The sequence below is a fragment of the Cydia splendana genome, chromosome 4 (assembly GCF_910591565.1).
Source record: "Cydia splendana chromosome 4, ilCydSple1.2, whole genome shotgun sequence".
Taxonomy (NCBI): domain Eukaryota; kingdom Metazoa; phylum Arthropoda; class Insecta; order Lepidoptera; family Tortricidae; genus Cydia; species Cydia splendana.
This window is the reverse complement of record NC_085963.1, coordinates 4,197,501-4,213,619: the sequence shown is the minus strand read 5'-3', so window position 1 is coordinate 4,213,619 and position 16,119 is coordinate 4,197,501.

The window sequence follows — 16,119 nt, the reverse complement described above, 5'->3', positions numbered from 1 at the left end:
CCATTTACTATACTGAGAGAAGAAAATCTGAGGGCTATGTAAATTTTAGTAGGTAGGTATAATATTAAACTTTTATATAAATCTAGCTACGGCGTACCAAAACGAGCTTAAGGATGACTCATGCGCTAGGCCGGGGCCGGGCCGGAGCTTCCGGCGTCTGGTTTTCTATCGAAAGCACCACGTGATCACCGATCATCCGTCATCGATAATGACGTGTCGGACGCCTCGGCCCGGGCACGGCCCGGTCTAGCGTGAGTTATCCTTTATTGAGTGAGAAGATATAACTAATTAAAATAGAGATCATAAATCGAAGCTAATATAGTTAGTCAAACCAAATTTGTCAGTAGAACATGAAAACTATACATATTTTTCTTTTGGGTGCTATTACTAGTGTAAGACAAAGATAGTATGATCTCTCTCTGTCTATGTTTGAAATGAGAGAGTCCTTTGACAAACTATAAAAGTCGATTATATTCAGTTTGCGTACAAGACTTACAAAGGAGCTTCGGCTTCCTTTCACGTTTTCACTATACGGTGCGCGCGAATTGTCCCGCTTGTTCAGCCATAAATGTTCAGTGTTAGGGTGTCTGCAGTCAAAATGTACAAAATGTACCGGGTGGTCGTCAAAGTGTACCTACGAGTAGTTTAGATTTAGAAAACGGATGGCATAGCAAATAACATGGCATTCTGCGAGCACTTGAGACACTTAGGTACCTACATAAAATACTTTATGCAGTTATGGAAATCACATCAGGATAGAGCGTCCTGGTGTCGCCGTACAAGGAGAAATGAATGATAGAAATCACATTAAATACCTACTGAAAGTAAATCTTACGTCAATTGTAACTCAATTGTCTCCTTCCCGCGACCTCGTCTGTGTCGAATGATGATGATGATAAAATTCACTTTATTCCCTTCCCGGGCCTCAAACTTTATCTCAATTGGGTCAGCGGTTTAAGTGTGAAAAGGTAACATGCAGACTGACAAGCAAATATTGAATGATTTAGGTACTTTCTCATGTAATACCTACCTAATATTAGTAGGGATATCAAAGCTTATTTCCAGAAATGGCAACATTCAAACGGAATTAACTATAAAGCTAAACATAAAGGCTAAGATGGGATGAAATACATACTATACAAGTATCCATGGAATCCTGCATATTAGATATTGGTAATGACTCCCCTCGGTACATTCAAATAGAGAAAAGCGACAACACTCAAGATATTTATCGTCCAAATCGCTTGGAAAAGGCAAAGAAAGTCGTACTTTTGGGCGATATCCAAAACTTTGTTTGTGTCTCTAGATTTACGGTGTCGGTGCAAATTGTCTGGAGGAAAATTATATCACAAATATGTTGGAAAGTTTTAGATAAATTTTACTGCGGAAAGCGAGTCGCTATTGTTTTATGAATATCGTTTTATTAAAACGAACTCTAAACTTTGTTCCATTCATTCTCTATTCGTATTGTGTCGTGTTGTTTTCTATAATAAAGTGTTTATAGAGTTAGACCATGAAAAGCCGGCAGCCAACGCAGTGCAAGTGTTATTTTTGCGTCATAATTTCATAGAAGTTTGACTTGCATTGCGTGGGCTATCAAAATCGCTGCTGACTTTTCTTGGTCAACATTATAACATACATAACTTCAGTTTTATTATTAATTATTTTAATCGTAAGTAATGTTATCTTTTTAAATTAATTAAAAATAAACTAGTAAATCTTATTGGTCTACATATATTTTAATCGGCAAGTCCGTAAACGAAATCTTCACATAATGTTTCGAATATAAAAACCCCAACGGAATAATTGAAGTAAGTCCTAGCAATATATTACTACAGCTTATGGCCTCCCCGCTCGCTATTATGAGCCCCAAACATTCTTCTTATTGCTATCCCAACCTATTGATATTTTCAAGGAAATATATAGAAGTAACCTTTATGATAACTGTAGAAAAGTCGCTTATTAGTTGCAAAATCAGCGTAGATAGGAGCTTTAGAAGGTAGCCAAACAATATTCCTTTCGCGCAAGCAAAGGTGCTTGAAGTGCCATCGTAGTTACTCTTGGTTGCAGATGAGTCTCCGCGTGGAGTCCATGGTGCTATGCGAAATAATAAACGCTGCACCGGCCCTAGGCAGTAATCCAACTGCTTGCCGAACTCACACTTAAGGTAAACCAGTTTATATGTGAGCTCTTACTTCCTAGTAAATGTTACAGTCCTCGAATTCACGCTTAAATCGGTTTGCCTGAGGCTAGTTTTCGTTTAGCACAAGTGTTACTAGCATTGGTGCCAAGATTAAGTGTCGACAGACCTTGACAAATACTTGTTACACACGAAGGAAAACTTGAATCATTAGTCTTTGCGCACTCGGAGTCGGAGTGTATGGAGGAGGCATAATTCGTGCATATCTCTCTTTTCGAAGTGAGATAAATGGGTATGTAGGATTGAAATGTATCTTCCTAAAAAACTTGGCACTCGTTTAAGATAATTTCAACTGAAATTCTGATTGCTGCAATTTCTTGTCTACCCCGAAAATTTTTATTAACTAATTTCGGGTAGTCTAGTTTTGTTTTATTTATATCTCCGTTGACATTTGCTGGAACGTCAGTCTTTCCGTGACCACAGCTGGTGTAACTCAGCTGAAACGTCGGAATTTAAGGTAAAAACAATGAAAGTATATCGCGGTAGACCCGTTTGTGTAATTTAATATGTGTACAAAACGCGAGAGTTTAAAGTGTTAAATTTCAACTGAATTCATGCTAAATCGAAATAGATGTGTTACGAGAATAATTTTTGAAAATATTTAAGTAACGTCGTGATAAAGGTAACGAAAAGTTGTATAAAATAATGACCTTCGCTATATATCGCAACATCGATAAAAAAAAACACTACTAAAACGTACCATTTGTTTATCCTTCATATTAGCTCGTAGCGTCCTATTCCCAGATTTTTTATGTATTCTAATCAAGCAATGTTTTTTTCTCTAAAATAATTTCTAGTTGCATTTTTTCTTCCAAAATCCATTTTTTGTAAGCTGACAGTTTAAGACTTGTAATACTTCTTCATGTATTCAATTTCTAATATCAGATATTTTTTTCTATTTTCAATGTTTCTTCAAAACGCTAAAACAGAAACATCTCTATTAACATACCACCTTCAGTTTTATTGGTCCTACCAGACTGCGCCAGTTTCACTCGAAACGGGATCCTTGCATATTGCGCCACCTGTTACCAGCGCTATACCTAACGCTTGTCTGTATGACACTGACACTGGAATGTACAGTGTGAACAAAATGTTATGAAACGAAGTAATATTTACATATGTATCGCCTAACATTCGCATAAATTGGAATGATGACACATATTTTACAACAAAATCTCGTTAAATAGATAGCAAATGAGCAATTTATCACAATATTATGGATATTAAAAAAATATATGGAAATAATACAAAAGTACACCTGAAAGTTTCAAAATTTAAGTTTTTTTTTCAAATTCCAAAAACGACAGAAATAGGGATACCACTCGATTACTCACATTTTATCCAAAAAAAGATTGTAAGGAAAGTATAAACGTAAACGCAATATTTCACCGACAAAATCGCAATTTTCTTGTTTTGTTCATATTTCAAGATGGACTCTCTGTGACCTTGACGTCACGGTCACATATCGTTTTGTTAGGGGCGTTTCGCGAGTGAAGTACGACTCTCAGACTTTGACTATAATTTCTGACTTTTGTATTGCTTTAATGCAATGGGTCCCATATATAATAGACATTTGATCCTAAAAACAAACCTGATTGATTGATATCATGAATGAAAATTAGTCATCTAGCCTATTGGAAAGTCGTATGTTCTACAGTCCATCGTACCATCCACGTCGGTTAATAAGTACTTATAATGTTATTACGTTGGATCCGATTTAAAAAACAATTGTAATAACAGATTATGTCTTTGTGTACTGACAAAGAAGTAAATGATTTAATAACCCTAGCAGTAGAAATAACAATTCCCCGTTTGCGTAAAATTCCTTCGTTCTGTTCCATCCGGTATATAATAAAGGAACTTTTAATATAGTTTACTTCAAAGATGATTCACATTTGTTATTATAATTTAGAAATTGCTTGCTATCGATATCGTTAACTCTTAAGTCGATATTTAATTAATAGCACCGGTATGTTTTTCTCCCTAAATAACCGGGATACGATGGTTATTTCTCTATTCTAATAGGCTAAATTCACCACTAACCTATTCTGAAATTGACGTCGACATAAAAAAGTTCGTAATTTATCAACCCTTTCTTTCACAACTACGCCTCTACAACGTTGTTCCCTGTAAAATATTGCTTGCTACTCTGTTATGTGTTTATTGTTGTTCCGCGAGGATTTACGAAGCCCGTTGGTACGTCGACGTCAAAGATATGTTTACACTTTTGCACCTTAACCCTTTGTAATAAGGCGAACAATGTAAACATATTTTTGACGTAGACTTTACAGTTTAGTTTTTACGAGAAATGTGCTGTTAGCAAGTCAGTTTCTCACAAAGAACACTACAATGTCAGACGATTTAGAAGTTAAATAGTCTAGACGAGAGTAAAGTTTTACATATTAGTGAATATCCTAGAGGACGATTCAAATTTAATTAGTTTCGTTTTTGATCTGGTTTTGATACGATCTCGACGATCTTCTTAGTGATTGGAGCGCATGTCACGACTTTAAATGGGCCTACAGATTACCAGCTCGCCGGACGATATTAGCCTGTCAGTTGTTCGGAGCTGTCAAATTTCGCGTTTATCTGGCAGGCTGATATCTTCCGGCGAACTGGTAATCAGTGGGCCCCTTAACTTTTTTTAAGTACACTTGATTAAATAATATCATGTTATAAATACCATACTTAAATGAAAGCCATCAGCAGCGTTCGGGAAACTACGTAATGTCTTTTCGTCCGACATACCTCAGTGCCTCAAGACGAAAGTCTTTAATCAATGTTTGTTACCAGTGATGACTTACGGCTCCGAAACGTGGTCTTTCACTATCGGCCTCATCTCAAAACTCAAAGTCGCTCAACGAGCTATGGAGAGGGCTATGCTCGGAGTTTCTCTGCGTGATCGAATCAGAAATGAGGAGATCCGTAGACAAACTAAAGTCACCGACATAGCCCACCGGATTAGCAAGCTGAAGTGGCAATAGGCAGGCCATATTGCACGCAGAGAAGATGGCCGATGGGGTCGAAAAGTGCTCGAGTGGAGACGACGGACTAGCAAGCGCAGCGTAGGCCGTCCACCCACAAGATGGACAGACGACCTTGTTAAGGCCGCCGGAAGTCGCTGGATGCGGGTCGCTTCCAACCGGTACGAATGGAGGTCCAAGGGGGAGGCCTATGTTCAACAGTGGACGTCTTATGGCTGAGATGATGATGATGATGAAAGCCATGTCGCTCTGTAGGTAATGCACAACGGATCACGAGTAACATCTTCGTTAATTATCGTACAATGTTCTGTGTGAGATGCTCTAACAACTACATTAAAGCTAGCGACACGACATAATTCTATGAGCTACGATGCCATGGTGCTTTTATACGCTTCGACTTTTTGACGTAAGTTTAACGATAACTTTTAATATAAAGCCAGTAAATTCTTCTTCCTCGATTCCTCATGACAGGGTGGCGACCACATGAGGTCCTTATTTTGTGCACCAAGGCTCAGAATCTGCACGATTATACGCCTTCTAAATAATAGGCCCCCTGGTAGGCCTTCTTATGTCCACCCAGCGGGTTGGTGGATATCCACTACCTCGTCTTCCATCTACCATGCCAACCATAATGTACGCCAGTAAATTAGATGGAAACAAAAGTTATGGCGCGCCGCGCGAATTTGCGATGGAAAGGTATGACCGTCGCGTGAGTTTTTATTTTACCTTTTATCTCAATTGCTCTAAAAATATACTTCTGTTTAAAATTTTGCTAGTCTCATCCTTCGGCTAAATCACAAGCTATTATACTTAAACTATAGTGCTATGGGATGCAAGGTAACGCTGTACATGTACACTGAGAATAAATGATAAGCAGACATATTTTCGTGATCTCTTTCTATCAAGCCAACTTTAACTTTTTAAGGATTTGATTAGAGCTCGTAAATATAGTCTAGTTTCCGTGTGAATTTTAATATTACTTGATTAAAACGTTTAAAAAATATAGAAAGTACAATTCTGTGTAATCCACCGCTGAAGAGCGACGATAAATTTTATTACTGCCAAGAAAAACATATGTTTGGAAGTTTGAAAATAACGAATCGCGCAATATAAAGAGGACTATCTTAAATAAAGCATGTCACCTAATGAAGTTATGAGACGTAGCACTAATTTGTTTCTAATCTCAATAGTGCTTTGTTTGTCCTCGAGATGTATGAATTGGGTAACTGAATTTGCCTGGGATTGAGATCCTATCGGGGTTATGCAAATTTTGGAGGTACACATCTAGTCCTAACATTATCAAGTTACACATATTTAATTACACAAACGGGTCTACCGCGATATAATTATATCGCGGTAGACCCGTTTGTGTAATTAAATATGTGTACAAAACGCGAGAGTTTAAAGTGTTATATTATCAAGTTACAAAATAGAGACCTTTAAATATATAAAATAAAAAATAAATATTAGGGGACATCTTACACAGATCAAACCTAGCCCCAAACTAAGCAAAGCTTGTACTATGGGTACTAGGCGACGATATACATACTTGTATAGATAAATACATACTTATATACATAGAAAACAACCATGACTCAGGAACAAATATTAGTGTTCATCACACAAATAAATGCCCTTACTGGGATTCGAACCCAGGACCATCGGCTTAGCAGACAGGGTCACTATCCACTAGGCCAGACCGGTCGTCAAAATCCTTTATTTTCATCAATCCGGTCGCCTTTATTTTCATGGAGACTTAAAAATCTTAACTTTGGTACGATTGAAATGATATTTACAATCTCTAGCGTATATTGGTGCGCGCGAGATGCAACGCGCGTTGTATCGAAGTCGTTTCATATAAATAACAAATCTAGTTGACATTTTAAAATCTGAGTTCCACTACAAGGGCCTAGCCAAAATGACAATCGTTTGCAGAAAACAAAACAAAACGCTGTTGTCTCTCTATCACTTTTCCACATTATTAGGATAGAGACAGATAGCGTTTCGTTTCGTTTCACTGAGAGCGATTGTCATCTTTCCTAAGCCCTGTACGATATTTTAGCGACTTTCTATTTACTTGCAAAAGTCGTCCAATTCATGCTTGTATTCAAATTTCTCCTGTTTTTGAATGGGTACTGGTCACCAATTTAATTTGGAAAAATGACAGATAAGAACTTGTGGTTCTTGCATTTGGCCACTTGGTGACGAAACTTAGTGAAGAGCGCAACAGAAACCCGATAGAAACGTGTTATGGTGGCGTTTGAATATCATCTTCAGCTGTGGCAGCAACAACGACACCGAAACAGCCATGCAGTTGAATTGATGATAATGTATGTTTCTGTGACAATTGGACGTTTCTCCGTTAAATTGTATTATTGTTTTCTTTTATTGAGATACCAACTGTATTTTACGGTGGCGCAAAGCGAGCACTCGCTGTCGCAAAAACAATTTTTAAACCCAGTGGTCGGAAAACATTTTCTGAGCCCACAAAAAGATTAATGTGGCTGAGTAAATTAATCGAGAATTTTAAACCGCCAGCCGCCGGGAAACATTGGTCCATTTATTATCAATTTCAATGAATTTTTTAGTGAATGGAAATTTTTGAGACTAAGTTTGCTTGCTTATTGATCAGGGTTAAGCTGGAGTTGCAAACAGGTTTGGGATCGCGATAATAAATGTTTGTACAAAATTGTTTTATTCGTGTTAGAACAAACATTTGAATAACTTAAATTATATTTACATCAGATTTTGTAGAGTAATTTTTATTCTCGGCGCAAGTGTGACACACTACATGGCAAACTTTCTCCAGCACACTATTTACCAATATGCAACGAACCAATATGCATTAAGCATGTGCTACACTTAACATAACTTAGATGTGATAGCTTTACTCTCGTATTTATAAAACATAGCTTTGTTAAATTTCATCCCCTTCTAACAGACGCAATTTTCAAAATAACGGATAAGGACAAACGACTATCAAGGGCTTATTAGAGTTTATGGGCTTGGCACAGGCGTTAATGAGTAAACTCAATCAAATAAGTAAATATGTTTAGAAAACTGTACAACACGAGATAATTTCCACATAATGGAAGCGTTTTCATAATTTTCACGGTATCCCAAGCAAGATAAAAACGATGGCCTGTCGTTGACGCGCGAAGCCCGTAATGATTGATCGGTCGTTTGGTGTTTTTTGAATTTAACAAAAAGCGGTGGTTTAATGGATTTAGCTGCGTTTTATTTTAGCCGATAACCGAGGATTCATTTAGAATAAATGTTTTAGGTAAATTAGCCTGAATGGCTGTAGAATGTGTCAATTGAAAAGCATTTTATAGGCATATCCTTATCGAAATATTAACCCAATTATCATATATAATATCTAAAACATTCTCGTTCTGCACACATATTAACTCGCATTTATAGACGGGTCTATCGCGAATTTATTTCATTACCTTTATTTACCGACATTTCGACACAGGTTTCACTAGTCGAAACGTCGGGTAGTTGCACAAATCTCTGTTTTGACATTTTGCTGGGACATCACTTAGCTGCGACCATGACCAGTGAACCCTGTGTCGAAATGTCGGTAAATAAAGGTAATAGAATAAATTCGCGATAGACTCGTCTATAAATGTGAGCCAATTAACTAATAATGAAAACAAGCGTGGTGTTATACCAATGGCCGCGAAAGCCGAAGGGCTATGTGCCGGAAAACGCTGATTAAAGAAACCGTTCGGGTTCAGACTGTACCACCAGCATTAATGCTACAGTAATGCTGCCCACTGCATTGCTGTCGCAAATGTAAAAAAAATCGACATTTGACACTTGCAACAGCAATGCAATGGGCAGCGCTGCAAAAAATAAAACGCATCACTCACGTATTTGGAATTGAAAATTGCACGACAGTTTCCACCGAGAAGCATCATAGTGGGCACGCGTCGCGTCAGTCCGCCAACGAGTGCTCCCGATGATGCTACTCGGTGTGGGGAGAAACATGTCGAGCAATTTTCGACTTAAAATACGTTTTATTATATTTAGAAGCGTACAAAATTAGTAAAATGCAATTCAAATATCCATACATCATTATTTTGGCCATCTGCTCCCAGATTGTAACCTAAATTGTAAATTTTCCGTGGAATCCCTACTCTGGCTCGACCGTAACCAACAGAGTCGCTAATTAATATTTCGATGGCATGGCCGGCGAGCCTTGTTACTCGTTTATTATTATATTCTCCCAACTAAAAAGACTTATTTTTATTTACGGACATGTCACTTACGCCTTTTTTAAAAGCACAGTAGTTTCCTACACTCGATAGCTAAAGGCTCTTTCGTGAAGGACTGACTTGTGTAGTTACATCGTTTTAAAGTAAGTAAGTAAACTAATGAACGCTCTTATTGTTTGCTTTTGTGAATCGGGTATTCTTTGACGGATTTGGAGAAAGCCTCTTGACCGTTTGGAAATGTTTTGGCCCGATGTGTCGTATTGTGTTGTGTCAGATATAATGAAAATAAGTGCTTGCTTTGTTTGCTCTGTAATTGGAAGTATATTGGCCTCAACAGAACTAACGAAGTAGACGTTTACATCTTCAAAGTTGTTTTTAAATATTACTTACCTACAAATAGTGATTTAATGTTTGTACATATTTCAATTTTCTTCGTCTCAATATATGTACCTAAGTAGCTTTGCTGTCAGCTGAGATGACGAATGTAGGCAGTTTGCTTGGACCTCCTTGGTGTAGTTTTTATTTCAGCCTTACAAATTTTATATATCAAACTAAATAGGGGATGTTGCCAGCGTGGGTAAGCGTGGGAGCTATACCTATACCCCAAATTGTTGAGAAAGTCCTACACAATGCTCAACCAAAGGGAAAATATATGGCATCATCCCAAAACTTTAATGATATTTACTCCTGTTATGATTGCCAAACAAGATACACAAAAACTTAACGGCTAATAATCACATAAGCGATCATATTTCAACTCGCGCATTACGAATTCATAGCGCTATAAGAGTGGTGTAGACCAGTCAACATAGCGACTGACCGACGAGTAAATTATTTCTCCTGGCTGTAATAATTTCGGAGCAGCAAACAAGTAGATACTTACCTACTTTACATATTCACTGTTGAGTGTGTGTGTGCGTAGTGTAGTAGTTTTTCTGTATGTAGCGAAAATTCTTTAATTAATGATAATTTATAGTAATTAGCGCTGAATTGGATTACACTCAGTGGAAGTTATCACAACGTAATGGCTTAAATAAGGCCTGGACTCTCTATATACCCTGGGGCAATCAGCATCATAAGTAGCGGATGTGTCTACATGTCAAAATTGTTTATCATTCGGTAACTAAAAGAGATATGTAGAACAATTTAAACCGTGACAGATAACTTTGAACACAAACAGTAGAGATATGATATTATGGACTGTTCGGTATAGTATTCCAGAGTGGCAAATACTTTTGGAGCCTTATTCTACTAGCAACTAATAATGACGAATAGACATCTAATATGTACATTCAAAATGAAATGTAAAGTTAATATTATATTCTACTATATCTATTATACTAAGGTACGCTGGTTTACTTGCGACGCGTTGATCAAAAAATATCTAAAAAGATGAACAAGGCCTGATGATGATGATGATAAAAAATCCTCACTCATTGGACTTAAATGCAGCAAGTACTTGTTGCTACTGGACGGCTGCCAGCGGCGATACATCTGTTAGTGGACTCCGGATCGGTTTACACTGGAAATATATTGGCGGCCACATTTCGCGGTTTCTACTACGCCTACTGCGAACTTCAAAGATCGAAATTTCATGTATACCTTTCTCTATCACACCAATAGAGATAGAGCGACATAGAGGAAAATTTTAAACGATTTTCGTTTCAATTTTGTATAGCCATGTACGGTGAGTCCTTTGTACGCTTGCCTATGCCCAATAACGTTTCATCACTGGCTTTTGGCTTTTATCGGGCGATTTACACAAAGGTGCTTTTAAAATTTATTACGTTTTAAAGCTGTTTCAGCCTTTTGTAGTTCTTACACCACTTAATCTTACTGCAGGAGCAAGCTGCGGTTAAAGTATCAGAATAGTTACAAAAAAGGAATATACTTAGTTACGTTTTTATACTGTAAGTAAATCAGGGTTTGTTTGTAGATTTTGCACCAAGTCAGTAGAGGTATATATAAGAGAAAGTTTTAATACACGTAGGAATACCTACTTGTACACAATAACAATTTAGATGATTTGTACTTAAATAATATCTTCTTCTACATTATCCCGGCCTTTGCCAGGGTCCGCTTTCCTACTTGCATTCCTCCACTTTGCGCGATCCTGGGCGTCGTCTCGTGTGAGCCCGTTCACGCTCATATCTGCTTTCACGACATCGAGCCATCGCTTTTTTGGTCTGGCTTGGGGTCGGGGGCCGTCAAGGGCAATAATGTAAATGCAAATATTACATGACATGCATGCTCTCAAATGAGTATGCCGTAAGGCACCAGATATTGAAACTGACTGAACTAACAACTTAAAACCTACAACAAAACTTCCGTGAGACACAGACATAATTATTAAATATATTAAAACGGGTCACTCACCTGGGTATTTAAGTCGAAAAACGCTCGACATCAAGTAACCCATGTTAGTTAGAGATGCCCCGAATAGTGGTTTTGGCCGAATACCGAATACAGAATAGTTGCCGAATATTCGTGGCATCTCTAATTTTAATATATAAGCTTTCAAATCATTTATTTACATACAATATATATACAGTGGTACTACTAAACGAAATTAATAACTAGCTTAAATCTAAAATATGCCCTTGAGGCATTGTACCAAGGATGCTGGCGGCATTTCCTCGCTGTATCGCAATGCTGATACGTCGTGCGAGGTAGCCGCCAGCTCTTCGGTCACCAGTTACGTCAACCAGACGCTTCGCGATTTCTGCGAACAACTTATGCGCGCTGGGACCCCATGGACCTAGAGTTTCAACTCCAAATGGTACAAAATGGTACTCTCTACCGAGGCTCTTATATAAGTACTTAACTTATTAGTCATATTTATAACCTATGTTCGACGAATAAATAATTTCTATTTTGATATTTTTATATTTTTCCAACCGCCCGCGTCCCAATTCACGCTACCTACTTTTAAACAAAAAAATATTCCATGTCTCAAAAAGCTTTTTTCAATCTGACCGTTAGGTAGTAATAATGCGGGCTGTTGATTGATCGGTCTGATTGCTTGTCAACAACTCGTTAACGATGTTTAAATTTACTCTGCCAATACTGTAGATTGCCAGAATCAGACTAGTGTTTATGTTTATGAAACGACTAGCTTCTATCCACGACTTCGACTGCGTGGGATAATGTAAACTATAGGTATCTCTTACTCGGGCCTAGAACAATTTACATAACAAAAATTTCATCGTAATTAGGTCACCGATTTAATTGTGAAAAGATAACAGACAGACAGACAGACGGAGTTAGTTTTGCATTTAAAATATTAGTAGGGATTACGATGACAGCGTGCTCATTTCACATTAAGTGCTCTTTACTCTCTTTACATGTAAAATACTACACTAATTTTAAACGGTTTTCGGGGGTAAAATATATGGGCCCGGCCCCGGCCCGGTCTAGCGTGAGTCATCCTTTAGTATACTCTGCGCGGAAGGTCATCTTATAGAAAACTACATATATATTTTCTGGATGAGACGGGTGTAGAATGTGTAAATGTAAAACGTGATACTAAATTGATATAATTGTACACAGCTTTATTATATCTTCCAGTCTTATAAAAATCTCCGATAAAAAGTAAATAAGTCGCTTCGTGATTCCCCGTTGACCTCATTAGAAAGATTTAAACGTGATTTGTTTTTTTTTAACTTACAATTTTATTAAACTAAAATTTTCATTTGTTTTGTTTTAATGTTTCAAGTAATGAAGAAGAAGAAGAAGAAATACATTTAGTTTAACGTCACAACATAGTACATGAAAAAAAACCCGGGCAAGTGCAAGTCGGACTCGCGCACGAAGGGTTCCGTACCATAATGAAAAAAAAACGGGAAAAAATGCAAAAAACGGTCACCCATCCAAGTACTGACCACGCCCGACGTTGCTTAACTTTGGTCAAAAATCACGTTTGTTGTATGGGAGCCCCATTTAAATCTTTATTTTATTCTGTTTTTAGTATTTGTTGTTATAGCGGCAACAGAAATACATCATCTGTGAAAATTTCAACTGTCTAGCTATCACGGTTCGTGAGATACAGCCTGGTGACAGACAGACGGACGGACGGACGGACAGCGAAGTCGCCCTTAGTAATAGGGGTCCCGTTTTACCTTTTGGGTACGGAACCCTAAAAAGAAAGAAAAGTATGCAGACATAAAAGAGATTAGGACGCTAAAATAGGATCCCCACTCAGCATGATGCCGCGGCAGACCGTGGCACTGGTTTTCTGTGGGGACCTGACTTAATCTAAAATTGAAAGGCGACACGTATGCCAAACGACACACAAATAAATTATTTACATTGATTTAAAAAAAACATGAACATTATTATTCATATAGCAAGGAAAACATAGAAAATTAATACACAAGTAAAAACCAGAAAAGAAAAGAACAATCACATGACATAGACTACCGTCTTTTTTTTTTAAATATAAAAATTTTGCGAGGGCAATAATTATTGGTGTTATGCAGAAGAAGCAGACTGTAATGCAGAAGAATAATAAAAAAAGTTTTATATGATATTATCTAACTTAATGGTTTTTCGTTGATTTTCATTTTCTCATCGACTGATACTTATATTACACGCAGCTGTAAGTGATCTGGAGCCATTACGAATTCCGGTTGCTGGGCACTTTTCCCCGGTCGACCCAATATTTTCCACCAAGTTGCTGTGAGCTGCAATAGGGATATAATTTGTTTTTAATTGGTATCGGTCAGTCGATTGTGTTCATATTTTTTATATCGCAAGTATCGAAATTAGAAATGATGTATCTAGTCTGTGAGAGATAACGACTTAGCGCCACTTGCACCATCACACTAACCCGGGGTTAAACGGTTAAACCTTGAGTTACCATGGTAACCAGTACAAGTTGACACTGGGTTAACGGTTTAACGGGTTAACCCCGGGTTAGTAGGATGGTGCAAGTGGCCCATATTATTATTGTATTTTTATTGTTTGATTCTCATGACGTCATGCATGCATGCATTCATCATCTGATGATGATGATGGGACCGAGGCGCCCGACACCTCATTTTATATGACGGCTGATCGGTGATCACGTGGTAACCAGTACGGCCTGTTCTTAGCAAGCGTCCAGACGTGCACGCTATATTACATGTACCTAATTTTACATTCTTACATTACACGTTACACCCGTCTGGATCCGGCTTTAATGTAGTAGGATAGAATTATATATAAGCTTTTAAATAATTCAAGGTTAAAGCATACAAAGCATAAAAAGCATCCATAAAGTTTCAAATAGCATGAATAAAACTAGACAATGAAACCAAAGAATGAACGAATTTATTCGTATATTCTCATCAAGGAAGACTTCCGAAGTAACGCAATTGCTATCAAAAACCGTCCGAATTAAGTAGGAAGTAAACATCACTTACAACCTTTTGTATTATACAAACGTATATTGCGTCCATAATATCGCTGTTGCATTTTACAACACCACCATATGACCTCTTCAATTTTATGGAAGCTCAAAGCTGTGCATACTCGTAAATCAGTCGAGTAGTAAAAGAGAGGTTAAATACCACTTTGTGGCGCTAGTTTTGACGTTCGCTGCTTTGTTGCGGATTAAAGTAGCCGTAAACGATGTTACTTAATATTATGCTGATGCTGTTTTCATTTTAACCCACTTTGAAATTCTGAAAGGATGTTCTCAATTCGGTTGTATCTCTTTCTTTATTATTTTTTTCTACTCCCGTACTTTTATTTGTCATTTAAAGGGTCGCGCACACACCTTTAAAACCCTACCTTATAGTTGTCAAGACAAGTCTTTAGTCTATTCCCCAAAAAAGAATTTGTGCATACACGCAGTATCTTTTTGGCGATTTTACGATACTTCGTGTAATGACCACTTAAAAAATATTGAATGAAATACAGTGTTGCCAACCTTATTTTAAATGTCATGTCTGACAAATAAGTGAACTATAGACATGTTTTTTTTATTTCATTCAATCATTCATTTTTTTTCCGCCCGTACCCTCCATTTTTGCTACTTCTTGAATTAAAAAGATTTGTTAAATTTTCCATTTTATTTCAAAGGAAATGCTTGGTCGTAGAGAAAGTATTGTATGCAACGTTGTTTAACTGAGTCAAAAAATGCTCGTGGCGTCTTTATTAACAATTTTCGGCTTCGCCTGAAATTGTTACTCACGCCACTCGCCCACGCCTCACGCCTTTTGACCCCTCTTAAACAACGGTTGCATAAAATACTATTATTTAATTGTTGCTTGAAGTATGATAGGCACATATACATTATTTATTATTTATTTATTATAGTAAAGTATTCATAGAGACATCCAACCCTAGTAGATAAGATAATTTAGAGTTAGACCAAGAAAAGTCTGCAGCGATTTTGATAGCCTACGCAGTGCAAGTGCAAACTTCTATCAAATTTTGACGTATAAATAACATTTGCACTGCGTGGGCTATCAAAATCGCCGCAGACTTTTCTAGGTCTGACTCTATTATCATAGCGTTTTTACGACTGGCTTGTGATTCCACGCTTAAAACTAGGTACCTACATAATTAAAGATTAAGTATTGGTGTAAGCGCCAAAAAAACCTAACGTAATAATAATGAGAGGGGCACACTTGCATACTTGGTTGGGCTACATGCTCTTCATACATGGTCATATCCAAATTTAATTGCAATTTAATTGATTAGATACATACGCATTGTGCTAGGACAC